A 21,532-nucleotide genomic window follows, 5' to 3' on the forward strand; every position below is an offset into this window, starting at 1 on the left:
ATGTCACAATCGTACTGCGCCGGAAGTTGATGTATCAAATCAAATAAAAAAGGTTATAATCAGCTGTTCGATGCGGCCACCTTGTATCGTTCCGCCATGCAGACAATGACATTTACTTTGACAAATGACATTTTTAAGCACTGAACACACCAAAAACTAAGAAGCGGAAGGCTGCCAACAGAGTTGCATTGTGCTTTTGACTTCATTAGGTATTCGATTAGCTACTAATGAAATAATTATAGATTCGAATTTTGTAGGGAAGATTGAGCTCAATAAGCGTCTTAATGTAGAAAACTGCCTTTATTATTCAATAAGCCGTCTGTGTGAAAACAGTATAAGACTTCCCAGGGAGACAGACGCGCGTCACTTAACTTCGATATGGATAATGTGAAATTTTAAACACATTGTATATCCTGGATGTAATGTCTATCCACATCATATTTGGAACCAACGCCTCTAACACCCATTGAAACTGCAAGTTTCCTAAAACTTCCGTTTTGTTTTATGCGACTCCGAACGGCATCTGCATGGCAGATGAGTTTTCACTGAGAGCTTTAGCAAGCACTCTGAACCAAACACTGCCGAGAGGCGACCCCGCTTAGAAAAATTTTCTTCTAATTGCAAAAACTTGCTTCTAATATTTTGATTATGCTATTCCCGAGGCGTGATCTTCGGTGTGGTAGGCGGAGCACGCTACCATCACACCACGGCGGCCGCCGTTAGAGAATATCGAATATTAAAATATATTTGTCTCGACGCGAGAGAAAAATGACTGATTTAGAAAGGCTAAAAATACATACATATCAGATATGAAACCCGATCCCCTAGGGTCTTTAAATAAAAGCAAATGTTTCTTCTTACGGCACCAGCCAGCTAAATAAACAAGGACGCATGTGGCGACCACCCAATACAGTGTCTTTGCAATAAATTTTATTGTTATGGGATCAATTTCGATTTTAGTACATATGTACATTTGTAATTCCAACTTTATTATTATTGTTATTTAATCTTTTGTACATACGTATGTATATTTACGTTTCCAGCATGGCTTGTGGTTTTAGCAATAAATGAACGCAATCAAAACGGGGATATTTATTTAATTTCTACTGTTGCGCATGCGCAAGTGCATCACACGCCAGACTTTGCAAGTACATACATATGTACTTTTGTATATACACCAAAGCAGAAATATGCATATCATCTTTTAAAGCAAACAGCTGCAGCCTTTCAGTTTTTTTTTTATTTCAATGAAATTAATATTCTGGGTCGGTATTGTGCCGTTATTAATTTATGTATGTATGTATGTATCTATATTCAATTGTCTGCAGAGGCTTGGTTTTTTAAAGCTTATATTAACTCCTTTCCGGGTTATCTGCTTCTAAATAGGGGGACGAAGGAAACACTTTCGAGGCCGGAGCGTCTTCACCTATTCGCATAACATTAACAGGCCAACGAAGCCTTTGTGCTTTTATTCATTGCATCCGCAGTATATCCTTTCACTTAACTTTACCAGTGTTTTACATAGCTGATGCGTATTAGACTGGGTTGGTCTCCATACAAAAAAAAAAAGTTGCTAATGTCCGCCCCTAAATTTAAAGATTATGTTGAGAGGGTTTCGGAAAAAAATATTTTGTTTTATCCTTCGAAATACACCCGAAAAGGTTTTTTCGTTGTAACTTGGTTATTTGACGTCCGATTTTTAAAATTGATATGTCATTATTTTGGCCTTGAGAAGCTTCACATTTCCGTTTAATGTCCTTTTAAGCTATAAAGTCGTTTTCACATGATTAGGTCAGCTAACAAAGTTGTACTTCCCTAAAGTATCCTTTTTTCCTTACCAAACGAAAGTAGTTAAAAATTCAAGAAAATGCTGCTTTTAAACCATATTACTAAAATAATAAACAAAGAAGTTATAGCACTTTCCAATATTTATTGCAACTGTTATTTTACCTGATTCTTATTATACTTAGACCTGAAATTCATGATATTTTTGGAGGATAAATTATTATTAGGGTTTGAATTGAAAAGTTAAAAAGATATGCCAAATAGGGGAAGTCGAAGTAAATAAGTGAGTCAAACCTGTTGTTTCGTATTTATAATAATAACACTATGCGACAAAATCAACTTTTTTCTGGGTATTGGACAAAACCCACTTTTTTGTAGAGATTGAGGCTAAAGTAAACAAATTACTATCTCCGTTTTTCGAAGATAGCCTCCAAAAAATAGATATCGGCTTTCGAAGTTCGAAATTCTACATTTCGAAATTTTATTTTTTTTTTGTTAACACGTTCGCAAGTTGAAAAAGTAAAAATGTGGTCGTGGTCCGCTCTTTTCCCTTATTTGAAGGGCTGAATTCTTTTTTTAATAAATTTGGTATAACAGCTGTTATACGAGGTGAAAAGGCAGACTCCGACTTCTAACTTTCACCTCGTATAACAGCTGTTATACTAAATTTCTGCAAATAGGGGGAAAGGAGCGGACCACGACCACATTTTTATACTCAGCGTGCTTTGCACAAAGAGTATATTAACTTTGATTGGATAACGGTTGGTTGTACAGGTATAAAGGAATCGAGATAGATATAGACTTCCATATATCAAAATCATCAGTATCGAAAAAAAATTTGATTGAGCCATGTCCGCCCGTCTGTCCGTTAACACGATAACTTGAGTAAATATTGAGATATCTTCACCAAATTTTGTACACGAGCTAATATGGACCCCGAATAGATTGGCATTGAAAATGAGCGAAAACGGATGATAACTACGCCCACTTTTTATATATTTAACATTTTGAAAAACACAAAAAACCTGATTATTTAGTAAATAATACACCTAGAATGTTGAAATTTGACGTGTGGACTGATATTGAGACTCTTCATAAAATTTGAAAAAAAAATGTTTAAAATGGGCGTGGCACCGCCCACTTGTGTTAAAATAAATTTTACAAATATTATTAATCAAAAATCGTTAAACCTATCGTAACAAAATTCGGCAGAGAGGTTGCCTTTACTATAAAGAATGCTTTGCAGAAAAAATAACGAAAGTGGGTAAGGAACACGCCCACTTTTATATAAAACATTTTTAAAAGGATCGTGGACGAATAAAATAAGCTATATCTTTGCAAAAAGAGCTTTATATCAATAGTATTTCATTTCCTAAGTGGATTTATAATAGTATATAGGAAAAACTTCAAATTTAAACAAGTAAGGAAGGCTAAGTTCGGGTGTAACCGAACATTACATACTCAGTTGAGAGCTATGGAGACAAAATAAGGAAAATCACCATGTAGGAAAATGAACCTAGGGTAACCCTGGAATGTGGTTGTATGACATGTGTATCAAATGGAAGGTATTAAAGAGTATTTTTTTTTTGAGAGAGAGTAGGCCATAGTTCTATGGATGGACGCCATTTAGGGATATCGCCATAAAGGTGGACCAGGGCTGACTATAGAATGTGTTTGTACGATATGGGTATCAAATGAAAGGTGATAATGAGTATTTTAAAAGGGAATGGGCTTTAGTTCTATAGGTGAACGCCTTTTCGAGAAATCCCCATAAAGGTGGACCAGGGGTGACTCTAGAATATGTTTGTATGATATGGGTATCAAATGAAAGCTGTTAATGAGTATTTTGAAAAGGAGTGATCCTTAGTTCCCTAGGTGGACGCCGTTCCGAGATATCGCCATAAAGGTGGACCAGGGGTGTCTCTAGTTGTACGATATGGGAATCAAATGAAAGGTGTTACTGAGCGTTTTAAGAGGGAGTGGGCATTAGGTCTATAGGTGGACGCCTTTTCGAATTGTCGCCATTAGTGTGGGCCAGGGGTGACCCTAGAATGTGTTTGTACGATATGGGTATCAAACGAAAGGTGTTACTGAGCATTTTAAGAGGGAGTGGGCATTAGGTCCATAGGTGGACGCCTTTTCGAGATATCGCCATTAGGGTGGGCCAGGGGTGACTCTGGAATGTGTTTGTACGATATGGGTATCAAATGAAAGGTGGTAATGAGTATTTTAAAAGGGAGCAATCCTTAGTTCTATAGGTGGACGCCTTTTCGAGATATCGCCATAAAGGTGGACCAAGGGTGACTCTAGAATGTTTGTACGATATGGGTATCAAACGAAAGGTGTTACTGAGCATTTTAAGAGGGAGTGGGCACTAGGTCTATAGGTGGACGCCTTTTCGAGATATCGCCATTAGGGTGGGCCAGGGGTGACTCTAGAATGTTTGTACGATATGGGTATCAAACGAAAGGTGTTACTGAGCATTTTAAGAGAAAGTGGGCATTAGGTCTATAGGTGGGCGCCTTTTCGAGATATCGCCATTAGGGTGGGCCAGGGTGACTCTAGAATGTGTTTGTACGATATAAGTATCAAATGAAAGGTGGTAATGAGTATTTTAAAAGGGAGTAATCCTCAGTTCTATAGGTGGACGCCTTTTCGAGATATCGCCATAAAGGTTGACCAAGGATGACTCTAGAATATTTGTACGATATGGGTATCAAACGAAAGGTGTTACTGAGCATTTTAAGAGGGAGTGGGCATTAGGTCTATAGGTGGACGCCTTTTCGAGATATCGCCATTAGGGTGGGCCAGGGGTGACTCTAGAATGTTTGTACGATATGGGTATCAAACGAAAGGTGTTACTGAGCATTTTAAGAGGGAGTGGGCATTAGGTCTATAGGTGGACGCCTTTTCGAGATATCGCCATTAGGGTGGGCCAGGGGTGACTCTAGAATGTTTGTACGATATGGGTATCAAAGGAAAGGTGTTACTGAGCATTTTAAGAGGGAGTGGGCATTAGGTCTATAGGTGCACGCCTTTTCGAGATATCGCCATTAGGGTGGGCCAGGGTCGACTCTAGAATGTGTTTGTACGATATGGATATCAAATTAAAGGTATTAATGAGGGTTTTAAAAGCGAGTGGCCCTTAGATGTATATGTGAAGGCATTCTCGCGATATCGACCAAATGTGGATCAGGTGATCCAGAAAATCATCTGTCGGGTACTGCTAATTTATTTATATATTCAATAACACTAACAGTATTCCTGCCAAGATTCCAAGGGCTGTTGATTTCGCCTTGTAGAACTTTTTCATTTTCTTCTACTTAATATGGTAGGTGTCACACCCATTTTACAAAGTTTTTTCCAAAGTTATATTTTGCGTCAATAAACCAATCCAGTTACCATGTTTCATCCCTTTTTTCGTATTTGGTATAGAATTATGGCATTTTTTTAATTTTTCGTAATTTTCGATATCGATAAAGTGGGCGTGGTTATGGTCGGATTTCGGCCATTTTTTATACCAAGATAAAGTGAGTTCAGATAAGTACGTGGGCTAAGTTTAGTAAAGATATATCGGTTTTTGCTCAAGTTATTGTGTTAACGGCCGAGCGGAAGGACAGACGGTGGACTGTGTATAAAAACTGGGCGTGGCTTCCACCGATTTCGCCCATTTTCACAGAGAACAGTTAACGTCATAGAATCTATGCTCCTACCAAATTTCGAAAGGATTGGTAAATTTTTGTTCGACTTATGGCATTAAAAGTATTCTAGACACACTAAATGAAAATGGGCGGAGCCACGCCCATTTTGCAATTTTCTTTTATTTTTGTATTTGGTTGCATCATATCATTACTGGAGTTGAATTTTGACTTAATTTACTTATATACAGTAAAAATATTAAATTTTTTGTTAAAATTTGAATTTAAAAAAAATTTTTTTTAAAAAGTGGGCGTGTTCTTCATCCAATTTTGCTAATTTTTATTTAGCACATATATAGTAATAGTAGTAACGTTCCTGCCAAATTTCATCATGATATCTTCAACGACTGCCAAATTACAGCTTGCAAAACTTTTAAATTACCTTCTTGTAAAAGTGGGCGGTGCCACGCCCATTGTCCAAAATCTTACTAATTTTCTATTCTGCGTCATAACGTCAACCCATCTACCAAGTTCCATCGCTTTAACCGCCTTTGGCAATGAATTATCGCATTTTTTCAGTTTTTCGAAATTTTCGATATCGAAAAAGTGGGCGTGGTTATAGTCCGATATCCTTCATTTTAAATAGCGATCTGAGATGAGTGCTCAGGAACCTACATACCAAATTTCATCAAGATACCTCAAAATTTACTCAAGTTATCGTGTTAACGGACGGACGGACGGACGGACGGACGGACATGGCTCAATCAAATTTTTTTGGATCCTGATTATTTTGATATATGGAAGTCTATATCTATCTCGATTCCTTTATATATGTACAACCAACCGTTATCCCATCAAACTTAATATACTCTGTGAGCTCTGCTCAACTGAGTATAAAAAAATGGGCGTGGCACCGTCCCTTTTATGACTAAGCAATTTTCTATGTTTCGGGAGCCACAACTCGAAGAAAAGTTAACATATCGTAACGAAATTGTACACATATTTTCCTTATAGCAGAAAATATTTATAGTAGAAATGGACGGGATCGGTTAAAGACCACGGCAACTTAGATATAAAACAAGTTTAAAGGGTCGTAGACTAGAATAATAAGCTATAACTAGCAAAAAATAGTTTTGAATCAATGATATTTCACTTATCAATTTTTACTGTGAGAGGAAATGGGGAGACATATAATTCTTTTAAACGGTCGGTGCCAGGTGTTATGTAGAAAAGTAATTTATCTGAAATGAAATGCACAATTGAAGCTCACGCTGAATATATAATGTTCGGTTACAACCGAACTTTACTTGTACTTTTTCAATTTGCTGAACGCGTTATCAAAAAAAATAAAATTTCGAATTGTAGAATTTCGAACTTCGAAAGCCGATATCTATTTTTTGGAGTTTAACTTCGAAAAACGGAGATAGTACTTTGTTTACTTACTCCTCAATCTCTACAAAAAAGTGGGTTTTGTCCTATACCCAGAAAAAAAGTTGATTTTGTCGCATAGTGTTATTATTATAAATACGAAACAACAGGTTTGACTCACTTATTTACTTTGACTTCCCCTATTTATGATATTTGGCATATCTTTATTCACTTTTCAATGCAAACCCTAATAATAATTTTTCCTCCAAAACCTCCAAAACCTTTTCGGCTGTATTTCGAAGGATCAAAAAAACAAAAAAAAAAAATTTCCGAAACCCTCTCATATTGAAATTTATGGGCGGACATTAGCAACTTTTTTTTTCGACCCAGTCTAATGCCTATTTCCCTATAGCTCAGCACTTATAGATCTTGACGCGTCCAATGCTTTTATTTAATTGTCTGATCAACGCCCTAGATTGATGAGGAGTGTGATGACTAGTACCTAGGACCCACCTAATTATTTTCTAGCTTTCAGTGTTATTATTGCTTCATGTAAGTATTGTTTTCAATAAAACCGTTTAACTTAAAATTTTTTTTTTATTATTTTATCTTCAAGTTTTTAATCTTTATTTAATTGCCTATTATTTCTCATTCTATTTAGTTCATTTAGTGACTCATTATTACAAAGCCTCTTTCCTGACAATTTGTTACAACCTAAGTCCTCAATACATAATCCTTCCAAGGACTTTACTCGACTCTGCGCCACGTATGCTTGTCCCTCCTCCAACTCCAAAATATTTTGATGTATGTAATATTTGTTCCAAATATGAGCCAAATCGGACATCATAGGTCGCTTTCTATTCATGTATGTATTATGTGTTCCAAATATGGACCAAATCGGACCACAAATATTATTTTTTTGAATACCTCGATCCTTGCGCCACTTAGCAGCGATTTTTTTTCATAGTTCTCTTTCTATTCTTGTATGTATTTTGTGTTCCAAATATGAGCCAAATCGGACAACAAATACGATTTTTTGAATATCGCGATCCTTGCAGGTGGCGCAAGAGTTTTTTTTTTTTTTAATATTGCATTGTCATCGGGTTCTGAACTATATTCCAAGTTTCAAGCTTGTAGCTTATCGGGAAGTTACTTAAATTTCAATTACAAAATTCGCGCCAGCCAGCAACCAACCAGCCAACCAGCCAGCCTGTCAAGTCAAGCTAAATAAAACCGTTTAAAAATAGTTACATATTAGCCGTGTTTTTTAACACGTATATGCGTCTACGTTTGCGGGTAAAAAAAACAATGCTTAAATAACTAGCTACAGAACATGTTGTACCGAAAAGCGGAGACACACACCTCTGTTGGCCATAGTGTATAACCTATAGCTGAATCGGTTGCGGTGAATAGTGGACACACACCATTTGTAGATGTAATATATGTATAATGCGTATTGAAATTTGGGAGTACCAATTTTCTGCGCAATAATTTCAGAAGTGTAGATAAAGTTTAACGCTTAGTAGTCCATATAAAGTTTAACCATATATGTATATAGATGTAAAAAAACACAACTATTAAGACATTGATCGCTATTTTTTGAATTCGAGTTTTCCATCAAAGCGTTAAAAAAAAGTGCTCTAAGTCCTCAAATGAATTTGGCTAATTTGTTCTAGGTCTATAACTTATAGCAATAGTAACGCTTTTGCCAAATTTCAACATGATGTCATAAAGAGCTTGTAAAACCTTTACATTCTCTTCTCTTAAATGAAGGTCACGCGTTTCATATTTTAAAAAAATGTTGTTGAATTTCTTATTTATACTTTATATAATTTATAGGCAATCCATTAGCTAAGTTTCGATATTTGATCAATATTTATTATAGAAACACACAATTTTTTCAATTTTTCGAAACTTTTGATATTAAAACAGTGGACGGATTTATAGTCCGATTTTGCCCGATACCAATATATTCAGAGTCCGAACAATGGACAAGGTCAATCGAAATCTTTTTATGCTTACACATATCTATATCAATTCTATACAGTGCAAGCGAGGGACCAAAACTGTTATTCTTTTTATAATAAAATTCCTTCAGAAACAATCATTTCCGAACTCTTAACTTTTTATTTCGAAAGAAATTTTCAAATCCGGACTTTTGTTTTTAAAAGTGTGGCCCAGAACTACGGAAGGTCTCATCCAAATGAAAAGATTTTTTTTTGCATACAGAATTCTTTTTGTTTCAACAGAAAACGATATATCAAATTTCAAGGCAATATCTCAATTGGATCAAACTTACTATGGAAAAGTATAAGTATAGTACTATGAAAGTTGGTTTTAGTTTTTCTATGACAAATTTCTGGTATTAGTAACAAAACCTTTGGAATTATCATTTAGGTTTCAAATCTAGATATTTGGAAGAACCTATTTATTGGTAAAAAATTCAATTCATTTAGATGAGCCGTTTCATAGTTATAGGTCCGGACCTTTATTCTGTCTTCAAAAAATAAAAGTCGGGATTTAACTTTTATTTTTGGACTTATAAAATAAAAGTCCGGATTTTACTATTGTATGCGGATTTTTTTAAGAAAATGCAAAAAATAAAAAGGATGCAAAGTTCGTCATGAAAATATTATGGGTATCCCCGGGATCCCATAAACTATCACCTAAGAAAATGTTTGACAAGGAATTTTTGCGACTCAAAAACAGAAAATAACTATTAAAATAGGTTTGCCCCAGGGACCCATTTTTATAAGATTAATAACACCTTATGTACAAGTTTTAAAAACCAGAACAAACAGCGCGACAGCTGATTTTTCTTTCGGCAACACTCTTCTAATACGAATTGTTTTCTAAACAAACTTACCGTATTTTATGTGCACGCCTTGTACTATATGAGAAAATTTGCATGCTTAACATTACCGGAAATTTTTCAAATGTTTTAATAAATCGTTAGCTCATAATATTTTTTCAACCTTTATGCATTTCATAATTACTGTTTTTTTTTTACATTCCAAAGTGTCACATATAAAAAACAAAAACCTCCCCTCGGATCTGACCAAAACCCACTAACACTGTCAGTAATTTATGCACATAATGATAGTACCAACCATGCTGCCAAATAACAAGCTTTTCAAAACAAAAATGAGCATTGGACTAGAGCTTTCTGACTGTAGTCAAACTACTACCAAAAAAGCTGAAATATTGTCAACTGATAAAACTACTTTAGAGCATACTTGAGACCATCAAATCCTAGAGACAACCTGTACAGCGCATAAGAGAAATACGAAGAGGACATCAAGGCAGGAAGCCTACTACGGTATCAGACGACTGGTTTGTGGGGGTCGTGTGAAACGTTCCGAGACAAAACAGTTGAGAATTTGAGTTACAGGCATGATTTTTAATTTGGCTTTATAAGTCAATGCTTTGAGCTTATATCCTGGCGTTAGCTAAGTTTTAATCGGGTTCACATTAAAATAAAAAAATAAATGCAAGGCGCGATAACCTCCAAAGATATTTTAGGCCGACACTCTGTTCCAATTTGCGTCGTGCTCCTTTAAGTTTTTCTTACAAATTGACGGGACGAACCTACATGTTCTGCGTCGCCTCCGAAAGGCATCTTCAAGACGGATGAGTTTTCACTGAGAAGCTTTTCATGACAGAAATACCTTCGGAGTTCTTGCTAAATCACTTCCGCTACCATCACAATCCGCCAGCAATGGGTTCACATTAGTTTTATAATAATTGAATGATCACTAATGGTGTTGACTTGAGTCATCAACGTAGCACCCAACACTCAGCAGCTTAACGGCTTGCCGTTAGCGAACTAGTACTTTGTATGGCTATTTTAAACTAGAATGAGACAGATGTATTTCTGATTGAAGCCATTACACTTACTATCGCGAAGGATTATCTATGCGATGATAACTTAGCTCCTATTATGAATAACTAGTTAACCTGACATTCATAACAGTTTTGAGTTAGTTTACAGCTACTTGGTTTTACTGCCTGCTGGTTGTCTTCACATAAGATACAAAAATGTTTTAAGGTGTTACTGCGCTACTAAAACAGCGCCAGCGGCATAGCAACACGTCATATGGCATAGAGAAATCATTAAGCATTGTATTAAAACACAACGCTAAAAATAATGTTGTAACAAAAAATTATACAACTCATTGATTTATATCCACACATACTCTATATAACAATACATATGTACATGGAAAGTAGCTCACAGAACGCCACGTGCTAGTCCAATGATACACGTGTAAACAAAACCTCTAGTTCGTTGCCAGATAAAGCAATTCAGGGTGGGCTTTACTAAGAGTTTTAACACTAAATATGTATATATATATATACATACACACATGTGAATAACTTTAATCAGAGATAAGACAGAATATTCTTGATTCAAAATCACTTATCACTTGATTAATTAAACATAATATATTTTTATTTGTTAACACAAATAAAATAAAATTTCTATTTAAATTAAAAAAAAAATTAAAATGAATCACAGCCAAAAAATTAAAAATAAAATACCTTCGATAATAAAATATTTACAATGCTGTGATATAAACAGCAATGTGCGCTAGAAACGTTTACACTGAGCGAATGTACGTACAGAACTAAAGATATAAAATTCACTCAGTCCCAGACGATCGTTGGCCATTGGAACTGCTTGAGAGCGCAAATTGGATGCGCATAATCTCAGAGATGTGGCTCTCAACGCTAAACAAGAGCAAGAAAGGGTGAGTATCAATGCGAGTTAATAAATGCGGCAAATCGCCAACCGCTTGTACGGGAAATGAACTGAAAGAGTAAATTTTTATACTCAGTTGAGCAGAGCTCACAGAGTATATTAAGTTTGATTGGATAACGGTGGGTTGTACATATATAAAGGAATCGAGATAGATATAGACTTCCATATATCAAAATAATCAGGATCGAAAAAAAATGTGATTGAGCCATGTCCGTCCGTCCGTCCGTCCGTCCGTCCGTTAACACGATAACTTGAGTAAATTTTGAGGTATCTTGATGAAATTTGGTATGTAGGATCCTGAGCACTCATCTCAGATCGCTATTTAAAATGAACGATATCGGACTATAACCACGCCCACTTTTTCGATATCGAAAATTTCGAAAAACCGAAAAAGTGCGATAATTCATTACAAAAGACAGCTAAAGCGACGAAACTTGGTAGGTGAGTAGAACTTATGACGCAGAATAGAAAATTAGTAAAATTTTTGACAATGGGCGTGGCACCGCCCACTTTTAAAAGAAGGTAATTTAAAATTTTTCCAAGCTGTAATTTGGCAATCGTTGAAGATATCATGATGAAATTTGGCAGAAACGTTACTCCTATTACTATATGTACGCTTAATAAAAATTAGCAAAATCGGAGAAGGACCACGCCCACTTTTAAAAAAAACAATTTTTTTTAAGTAAAATTTTAACAAAAAATTTAATATCTTTACAGTATATAAGTAAATTATGTCAACATTCAACTCCAATAATGATATGGTGCAACAAAATACAAAAATAACAGAAAATTTCAAAATGGGCGTGGCTCCGCCCTTTTTCATTTAATTTGTCTAGGATACTTTTAACGCTATAAGTCGAACAAAAATATAGCAATCCTTTTGAAATTTGGTAGGGGTATAGATTTTATGACGTTAACTGTTTTCTGTGAAAATGAGAGAAATCGGTTGATGCCACGCCCAGTTTTTATACACAGTCGTCCGTCTGTCCTTCCACATGGCCTTTAACACGATAACTTGAGCAAAAATCGACATATCTTTACTGAACTTAGTTCACGTGCTTACTTGAACTCACTTTATCTTGGTATGAAAAATGAACGCCCACTTTTTCGATATCAAAAATTACGAAAAATGAAAAAATGCCATAATTCTATACCAAATACAAAAAAAGGGATGAAACATGGTAAGGTAATTGGATTGTTTTATTGACGCGAAATATAACTTTAGAAAAAACTTTATAAAATGGTTGTGACACCTACCATATTAAGTAGAAGAAAATGAAAAGTTCTGCAGGGCGAAATAAAAAACCCTTAAAATCTTGGCAGGTATTACATATATAAATAAATTAGCGGTATCCAACAGATGATGTTCTGGGTCACCCTAGCCCACATTTTGGTCGATATCTGGAAAACGCCTTCACACCACTCCCTTTTAAAACTCTCATTAATACCTTTAATTTGATACCCATATCGTACAAACTCATTCTAGAGTCACCCCTGGTCCACCTTATCTCGAAAAGGCGAACACTTATAGAACGAAGGCCCACTCCCTTTTAAAAATACTCATTAACACCTTTCTTTTGATACCCATATCGTACTAACAAAGTCTAGAGTCACCCCTGGTCCACCTTTATTGCGATACCTCGAGAAGGCGTCCACCTATAGAACTAAGGTCCACTCCCTTTTAAGATACTCATTAATTCCTTTTGTTTGATACCCATATTGCATACCCACCTTTATGGCGATATCTCGAAACGGCGTCCACCTATGGAACTAAGGATTACTCCCTTTTAAAAATACTCATTAACACCTTTCATTTGATACCCATATTGTACAAACAAATTCTAGGGTCACCCCTGCTCCAACTTTATGGCGATATCTCGAAACGGCGTCCACCTATGGAACTAAGGATTACTCCCTTTTAAAATACTCATTAACACCTTTCTTTTGATACCCATATTGTACAAACAAATTCTAGGGTCACCCCTGGTCCACCTTTATGGCGATATCTCGAAAATGCGACCACCTATACAACAACCACCACTCCCTTTTAAAACCCTCATTAATACTTATAATTTGATACCCATATCGTACAAACAAAGTCTAGAGTCCCCCTGGTCCACCTTTATTGCGATACCTCGAAAAGGCGTCCACCTATAGAACTAAGGGCCACTCCCTTTTAAAATACTCATTAACTCCTTTCGTTTGATACCCATATTGCACGAACGAATTCTAGAGTCACCCCTGGCCCACCTTTATGGCGATATCTCGAAACGGCGTCCACCTATAGAACTAAGGCCCACTCGCTTTTAAAATACTCATTAACACCTTTCGTTTGATACCCATATTGTACAAACAAACTCTAGGGTCACCCCTGGTCCACCTTTATGGCGATATCTCGAAACGGCGTCCACCTATGGAACTAAGAATTACTCCTTTTAAATACTCATTAACACCTTTCATTTGATACCCATATCGTACAAATGCATTCTAGGGTCACCCCTGGTCCACCTTTATGGCGATATCTCGAAAAGGCGACCACCTATACAACAACCACCACTCCCTTTTAAAACCCTCATTAATACCTTTAATTTGATACCCATATCGTACAAACACATTCTAGAGTCACCCCTGGTCCACCTTTATGGCGATATTTCGAAACGGCATCCACCTATAGAACTAAGGCCCACTCCCTTTTAAAATACTCATTAACACCATTCGTTTGATGCCCATATTGTACAAACAAATTCTAGGGTCACCCCTGGTCCACCTTTGTGGCGATATCTCGAAACGGCGTCCACCTATGGAACTAAGGATTACTCCCTTTTAAAATACTCATTAACACCTTTCATTTGATACCCATATCGTACAAACGCATTCTAGAGTCAACCCTGATCCACCTTTATGGCTATATCCCTAAATGGCATCCACCTATAGAACTATGGCCCACTCCCTCATAAAATACTCTTTAATGCCTTTCATTTGATACACATGTCATACAAACACATTCCAGGGTTTCCCTCGGTTCATTTTCCTACATGGTTATTTTCCCTTATGTTGTCACCATAGCTTTCAACTGAGTATGTAATGTTCGGTTACACCCGAACTTAACCTTCCTTACTTGTTATAACACCTTTTCTTTTATCTTATACCCAGTTGCATGTCCATCCAGTTGTGAGATATTTTAGTGTATATTTATAAATAGTTGTAGATATGCTAAAACAACAAGTACATTTTTTGGTATTCAATATTGGAAAACCCCTAAAATAATAATTTTTAAAGAATCACCAGCGCTATTTAAGGCCGTTTTCACCATCTTCAGTTAATCACTAAACTAAAAGTTATCGAAGATTCGCATCTCAGTTAATTCCAAGGAAAACGTATAAACAAAAGTCAGCTTAGTGGGGATTGGTCACCCTATGTTGGTGAAAACGAAAATGGCAAATGAAACTATCTGACAGATAGTTATCCTCCAAGTAAAAGGCCCTTTTGGATGTGTAAGTAAAAATAATTGCTATTTATGTGAATCCAGGTAGTAAAGAGTGATCAAGGGAAGTCATTTATGCTTACAATATTCACGGGTAATTTCGTGAGCTCATTGAAGCAACTCTGACCCGATGGTTAAGTCACAAAATATCTGATAAGCCTCACCATAACAAAAGGTAGCCAGTTCAAACAAAAAATCTACAAATTCCTGGCGATAAACCTGTTCAGACTTCTAACGCTCAAGTGGTAGATCTACAAATTTTTTCCTGAAATCGATTGAAAACGTTGGTAGAAAAACTTAAGCAATTATTGGGGAAGTCACACTAAATTGTAGTTTATCTTTTTTGAATGAAAGGTAGGTCCCTAGCGAAAACTTTTCCGAAATTCGGTATGGTTCGCTATATTTTCAGTCTATGGCCTACATGTTTCTTTACCGCTATGGGTTAGCAACAAACATTTCTAGAATCTAGTCTGGTCAAGTTAACAGGCTGAAATGATGCCACTCATTCCCCGGAACCATTTCTATCTCTATTTTAAATTCTTAGCTAATTGGAAATGTGACGGTAAGTATTATGTACTCTGTTCTTCCTCAAATTTTATTCAAGAATATCCCACCAATAATTTTTTTCTTAATCGGACTATCTTAAAATTCGTCTAAAGAACGCTATAAGAGACAAACAAGGTGCAAATATGAAAATGTCTGACACCAGAAAATATCATTCGTTAATACATAGTTTTATTTTATTTAGCTTTGGACTGGCTATATAAACTGATATCGTCTGGACATAATTTTGAAAATCTGGAATCTGCACGTGAAGCGAAATATCTGCAGAGCCTTGCGAAATGCCGAACAGATTTATGTGCTAAGTTGTAAACTCCCAATTGGGTATATAGTTAATGTTCTGTTTCACATGAACTATACCCTTTTCTTGTTAACTCAATTTGTCTTGAATATAGTATATACTTTTTATACCTTTCATGAACATGAAATTGTATATTAACTTTGGTCCGATGTTTGTAACGTTGAGAAATATAGAAGATAGACTCACCATTAAGTATACCGAATTGATCAGGGCGCCGAACCGAGTTGATATAGCCATGTCCGTCTGTTCTTCCGTCCGTCTGTCTGTTTGAACGCAAACTAGTCCCTCAAATTATGAGAAATCTTAATGAAATTTGGCACAGGGTGTATTTTTTTATTATATTAGACATTTGTCGGATCCGGTAGGATCGGACCACTATAACATATATCTCCCATACAACCGATCGTTCAGATAAGACGATTTTGGTCATTCCTGCCGCAATTTAGGAAGTATAAACGTGAAACTCGGTGATATATATTTTCATATATCATAGAAGATTTTCTGAAAAAATCACTTTGATCGGAGCTATATATAGTATATATCCCATACAACCGATCGTTCAGATAGAAAGATTATTGGTCATTTCTCCCTTAGTTTCCAATATAAAAACGTGAAACTTGGTGATATATATTCTAATATATCATAGAAAACTTTCTGTAAAAATCATTTCGATCGGAGCTATATATAATATATATTCCATACAACCGATCGTTCAGGTAAGGGGGTTTTTTGCCATTTTTTATATTTATCTTAAAATCGTTTAGGTATGTACATCTGTTCACTATATATTTCTTATCTTATACAGCGCATTATTTGGAGATTACGAATGGGATAAGATTATTGTTCAGCCCCATTCATGAAAGGTATGAAGTCTTCGGCACAGTCCCGTCCTTACTTGTTTTTTGTTACTTTATATCAAACATTTTCTATTCTATCGCAATGCTACGTAATCAAGTCAATAGATCATGGTTGTGTCATAGAGACACATGTATATACATATGTTTATCTGAGTACGTAAGTAGGAACATTTTTGCATATTTTATAACCTGATCATGACGTCGATATTTAGAACGTACCGCTCATTGAAGGTTGACAAGTTGTGTGCCGGCTGTCAGCTGTTCGATCGCTGTGTTATCCAATCCAAACATATGGATATGCGGCGCGATTTTTTTTTTTCTCTTTTTTCAATTGTAGAGTAAAATTATCAATTTACAATATCAAGAGGTGTATACTTAAGTAAGTGTATGTGTTCAGTTACACACATATGTATGTGATCGCCAGAAGAAGATTATTTTTATACTAACATATGTAAATCGATTGAAGGATTTACATATTGATATTAATTACATAAGCACAAGGGAAAATGATATGAAGTTGTCAAGCCGTTTGAAACAAAATAAACAAAAGCGAAAAACTTGCAGTATACGGGAGATTAGCTTGGGAATTGGATGTTATTGTCGTTATTTATGGCAGAAATACTCTCGTAGAGTTTGCCAAACTACTGGGGAGGGCCAGCCCCAGCATTTTTATGTTTGTTTTGACTTGCCCCTTTGGACGCTTGGTCTCAAACCACAACACCTGCATAACACTAAAAAAAATATAGTTATTAATACTTTTATTCATTGATCTTAAATACAAGGTTTGATTGGCGCTTTAGTATATCATATGCCTTTCGTTTTTCTTCACTTTAAATCTGACCTTTTTTTCAAATGAGGAAGCGAACGTCAGAACACGTTTGAAGATTGTACATGGCTAAAGAAAATGTTGACGGTGATAAGCGAACAATGGGGAGTCCTAAACCAGACAAAATTAAATTTTAATATGTATGCCATCAATATAATATTTCATAATTAATAATTTTTATCAGTCAATGAGCAGTAAGGGAAAAAAGATAATTCGAGCAGAGCTTATCATATTTAAAGCGTTTTTATACCTTTTATGAAAATGAAAGGGAAAAGATATACCCACCAATAGGTTAAAAAGCTCCATCTGTCTGTTTGAACGCAAACTAAGTAGTCCCTCAATAATTGATATATCTTGATGAAATTTGCTGAGCAGTATTGATAAGACTACCATGATGGTTAGATGGTACCGATGATGTGTGATATATTTATAAACGTTTAAGTTAACAATGTTTTTTGTTGTTATGTTTTAATGGTTTTATGTTTTTGATGTAAAACACAAAAATCTAATAGTGAATTTTTAGAATAAATAGTCCCCTGAAGATGCTTAAAAGATTAGCGAAACGTTGGGGAAACAGTGGAATAATTTAGTTTTATTTGCACACTGGACTCAGATCAGAAAAGTAAGCTAACATTAATTGTAATTAAAAAGGAAGTGATCGGTTTTGATGTTCGCTTAATAATTTTTTCGGAATCGGATTGGGCCATAATATCGTGCTACCGATTTTTGGGAAAAGCAGTTTTCTTCATTTGCTCCTCATTTAAACAGCTAGAGGCTTGAAATTTCATCAGATGCTTACGTAAGTGGCAAACATTGTTGCCTGGAAAAATCGCCAAGATCGGTCATATACATAAATGATATATATATCATGCCACCGATTTTTTTAGATAAGATGGGTTTCGTCATTTCTTCCTCACTTTAATAGCTAGAAGCTTGAAATTGCTGACAACATACTGAAAATATCGTCATGATCGACGTCATGATATATTCTTTTGGCTTAGAGGGTAAACCGTACAAGACAGGCAAATTTATAAAAATATAAACGTAAGGCGCGATAACCTCCGAAGAGATTTCACGCCGAGCTTCTCTTCCAATTTGTGTTATGCTCCTTTTAATTTTCCCTACAAATTAACAGGACGAGACCTATAGATTTTTTAAGACTCTGAACGGCATCTGCAAAGCAGATGAGTTTTCACTGAGAAGCTTTTCATGGCACAAAAACTCTCGGAATGCTTGCCAAATCACCACCCCGATTAGAAAAATAATCGTCTAATGGAAAAAACTTGTTTCTAAAATTTTGATGTTGCTTTGCGCGGGGGTGAACCCAGGATCTTCGGTGTGGTAGGTGGAGCACGCTACCACTACAGCACTGCGGTCGCCAAAAACTATGCTAAAAAGGCAAAAAGCGATGATAATTATTATTATCCACCTCACCTAACCGCGGAGAACGCTGGTTATTTATACGACGAGCCTCTGGTGACAATAAGTACTTTACGGAAAGAGCGGGTTGAATGACCTAGAATGTTCAACGAAATCATATCAAATTGTTCCCGAGATGGTCGGGCTAGAATCTTTATAATGCCATTTTTCCGAATATACCGGAACTGTATACGGCAGAGGACCACCCACATCGATCAAACGTGACAAAACCTTCATGCAGTTGCCTTATCGTTACAAGAAGAACAAGAAGACTATTTTGCCTACGAAAAGAAATCAAAGAATATATCAAATGATGTAAACAACAAAAAAAAAAAATACCACGGAGCTTGCGCCGTATGCCAGTGCGAATGAGCGACATATTGTTGTTAGTGAAGTGCATTTTTAGGATAAAATGTCACCGTGATATATAAACAAGTGAAATCGAATATTATAAGCCTATCTAATATTAATGGTGAGCGGAGATATAAGGGATGCATGGAAATTAAGGTTTTTACGTGACAACACAATCAGAGACATTATTTTGCTTTCTTCATGCGGGAGGAGCTACACGCAATATGAGAATATACTGCGAGTTGGGTTCTGAAGAGTTTAAGGATACGTTTCTTTAACATATCTCTCCATTAACTCATATTGCTCCAATCTGAAGTTATGTTATTAAATTTATAAGAGGTAGATACAAAAACATGTTTAAATATACATATGTTCATTATGCCTCTTCAAACATTCAACAAAGCTACTGTTCAATACATTACGCTGTTGAAATTGTCGTTAAATATTACCACGTTTGAAAAAAGTTATTATTCACCTTTTTTTACCTTAATTTAATGCGCTATCAAAATTTCCTAATTGCTATTGTACATACCCAACAGAGCAAATCCAAAGTAACTAGACTATTATTAGCTTTATGAAGTCGGTGACGACTTAGTCAAGCAATGCAGTAATAGCTAGCACTGCAGCGAAATTCCAGGTTATTTACACGTGTCAAAAACACTGACAAGATCTAAATTTTTGAATATATATGTAAATATGTATATGGGGTATTCCATCCCATTTCGACCAATTTTGAACCCGGCCCCTTTAGAATTGGCTGAAAGGTTTTCTTCTTTTTCTAGCTTACGAAAGGCGTTTTTCAAAATTTTTTCATCCAACTCAAAAAAAAGTTATGAATTTTTAAAAAAACACCGTTTTTGTTTACAAAATGCTATAACTTTTTCAAAAAGTTACCGTTTGGGATCTTTTTTTTTTTAAATTTGTTTTTAAATGTACTTTTCGGAAAAAATACAAAAAAATATTTAAAGTTTTTTTTGTAATTTTTCAGTTTTTCGAGATTTTACGAATTTGGCCATTTTTTTTTTTTCTCATAAAAAACTTCAATCAACTCTACAATCATCCCCACTAATCCCGGAGTGGGCCGATATTTTTTTTTGTTTGTTGTTTTTTTATTGAAAAAAAAAATTTAAAATTTTTTTTGAATTTTTTCCGAAAAGTACATTTAAAAACAAATTAAAAAAAAAAAGATCCCAAACGGTCAATTTTTTAAAAAGTTATAGCATTTTGAAAAAGAAACGGTGTTTTTTTTTTAATTCATAACTTTTTTTGAGTTGGATGAAAAATTTAGAAAAAATTCTGAAAAACGTCTTTCGTAAGCTAGAAAAAGAAGAAAAACTTTCAGCCAATTCTAAAGGGGTCGGGTTCAAAATTGGTCGAAATGGGATGGAATACCCCATATATATTACCAATTGCATATGCATACAAAGTCACACGTACGGACGTAAATACACACTTAAATAGATATTCATAATTCATGGAAAATTCAGTGCTGTTGACTTGTGTATGGCTAATAAACTGTAAGTTATAGTCACTAAGCTATACCATATACGAGTTATTAGCAATGTATCGCGATTATAACGATTTTATCTAATAAGGTATATTTCCTAGCAGGGAAGAGCGAACAAAATTTGATAGTTGTTTGCTCTTAGAAATTTTTCAATACTGGCTCTAATAAGCGAAGGATAATGGTAAGAGGGAGCGTGACAACAGTATTTATGTAAAGCTCTCTAATTACTGATACAAATTATTATAACTGATCGAGGAGTTTCCCTCCGCCTGCCTTAAGCGGCAGTTACCCACCGACGTGCGAAACACGTTTGACTGAACCCTCAAGCCCGTAGGAATCAAAGTCTGCGTCTCTGTACATGTACATAACATATTTGTGTGTGTATTGTTTACAGCAAAGCACTGTTGCCATTGACCAGTTTGCATGCATGCTTATGCAAACATCAACTTTTGGAATTACAAATTTTCATGGTGCAAATGGCAGAAACAAATATTGAATAAGAATTTCTAGTTCATTTATTTGTAACCTACAATTTTATATAATAATTTTAGGATATTTCAACAAAATTTTAAACAATCTTTAGGCCTTTTTGTATAATAACTGCAAACGGTCAAAAATTAGCGCACAAACGTTTACTAGGTAACTCTGTCTAGTGAGAGAGCGATCAGCTGAC

The 21,532-nt window shown here is 35.4% G+C and overlaps 1 protein-coding gene across 4 annotated transcripts in view; it reads right to left on the minus strand.

Annotated features, from left to right (window-relative positions):
* lama (lamina ancestor) overlaps positions 1 to 21,532 on the minus strand; it is a 77,935-nt gene that overhangs the window by 29,244 nt on the left and 27,159 nt on the right. The window contains exon 1 of one of the 4 annotated variants that reach the window (XM_067788655.1): positions 11,334 to 11,428. The exons of the other annotated variants lie outside the window; for them this stretch is intronic. The gene's annotated coding sequence lies outside the window, so the exon portion shown is untranslated. Of the gene's footprint in view, positions 1 to 11,333; positions 11,429 to 21,532 lie in introns of those variants that run through there. 4 annotated transcript variants of the gene reach the window in all.

This window comes from Eurosta solidaginis, chromosome 5 (genome assembly GCF_040869045.1).
Source record: "Eurosta solidaginis isolate ZX-2024a chromosome 5, ASM4086904v1, whole genome shotgun sequence".
Classification (NCBI taxonomy): Eukaryota; Metazoa; Arthropoda; class Insecta; order Diptera; family Tephritidae; genus Eurosta; species Eurosta solidaginis.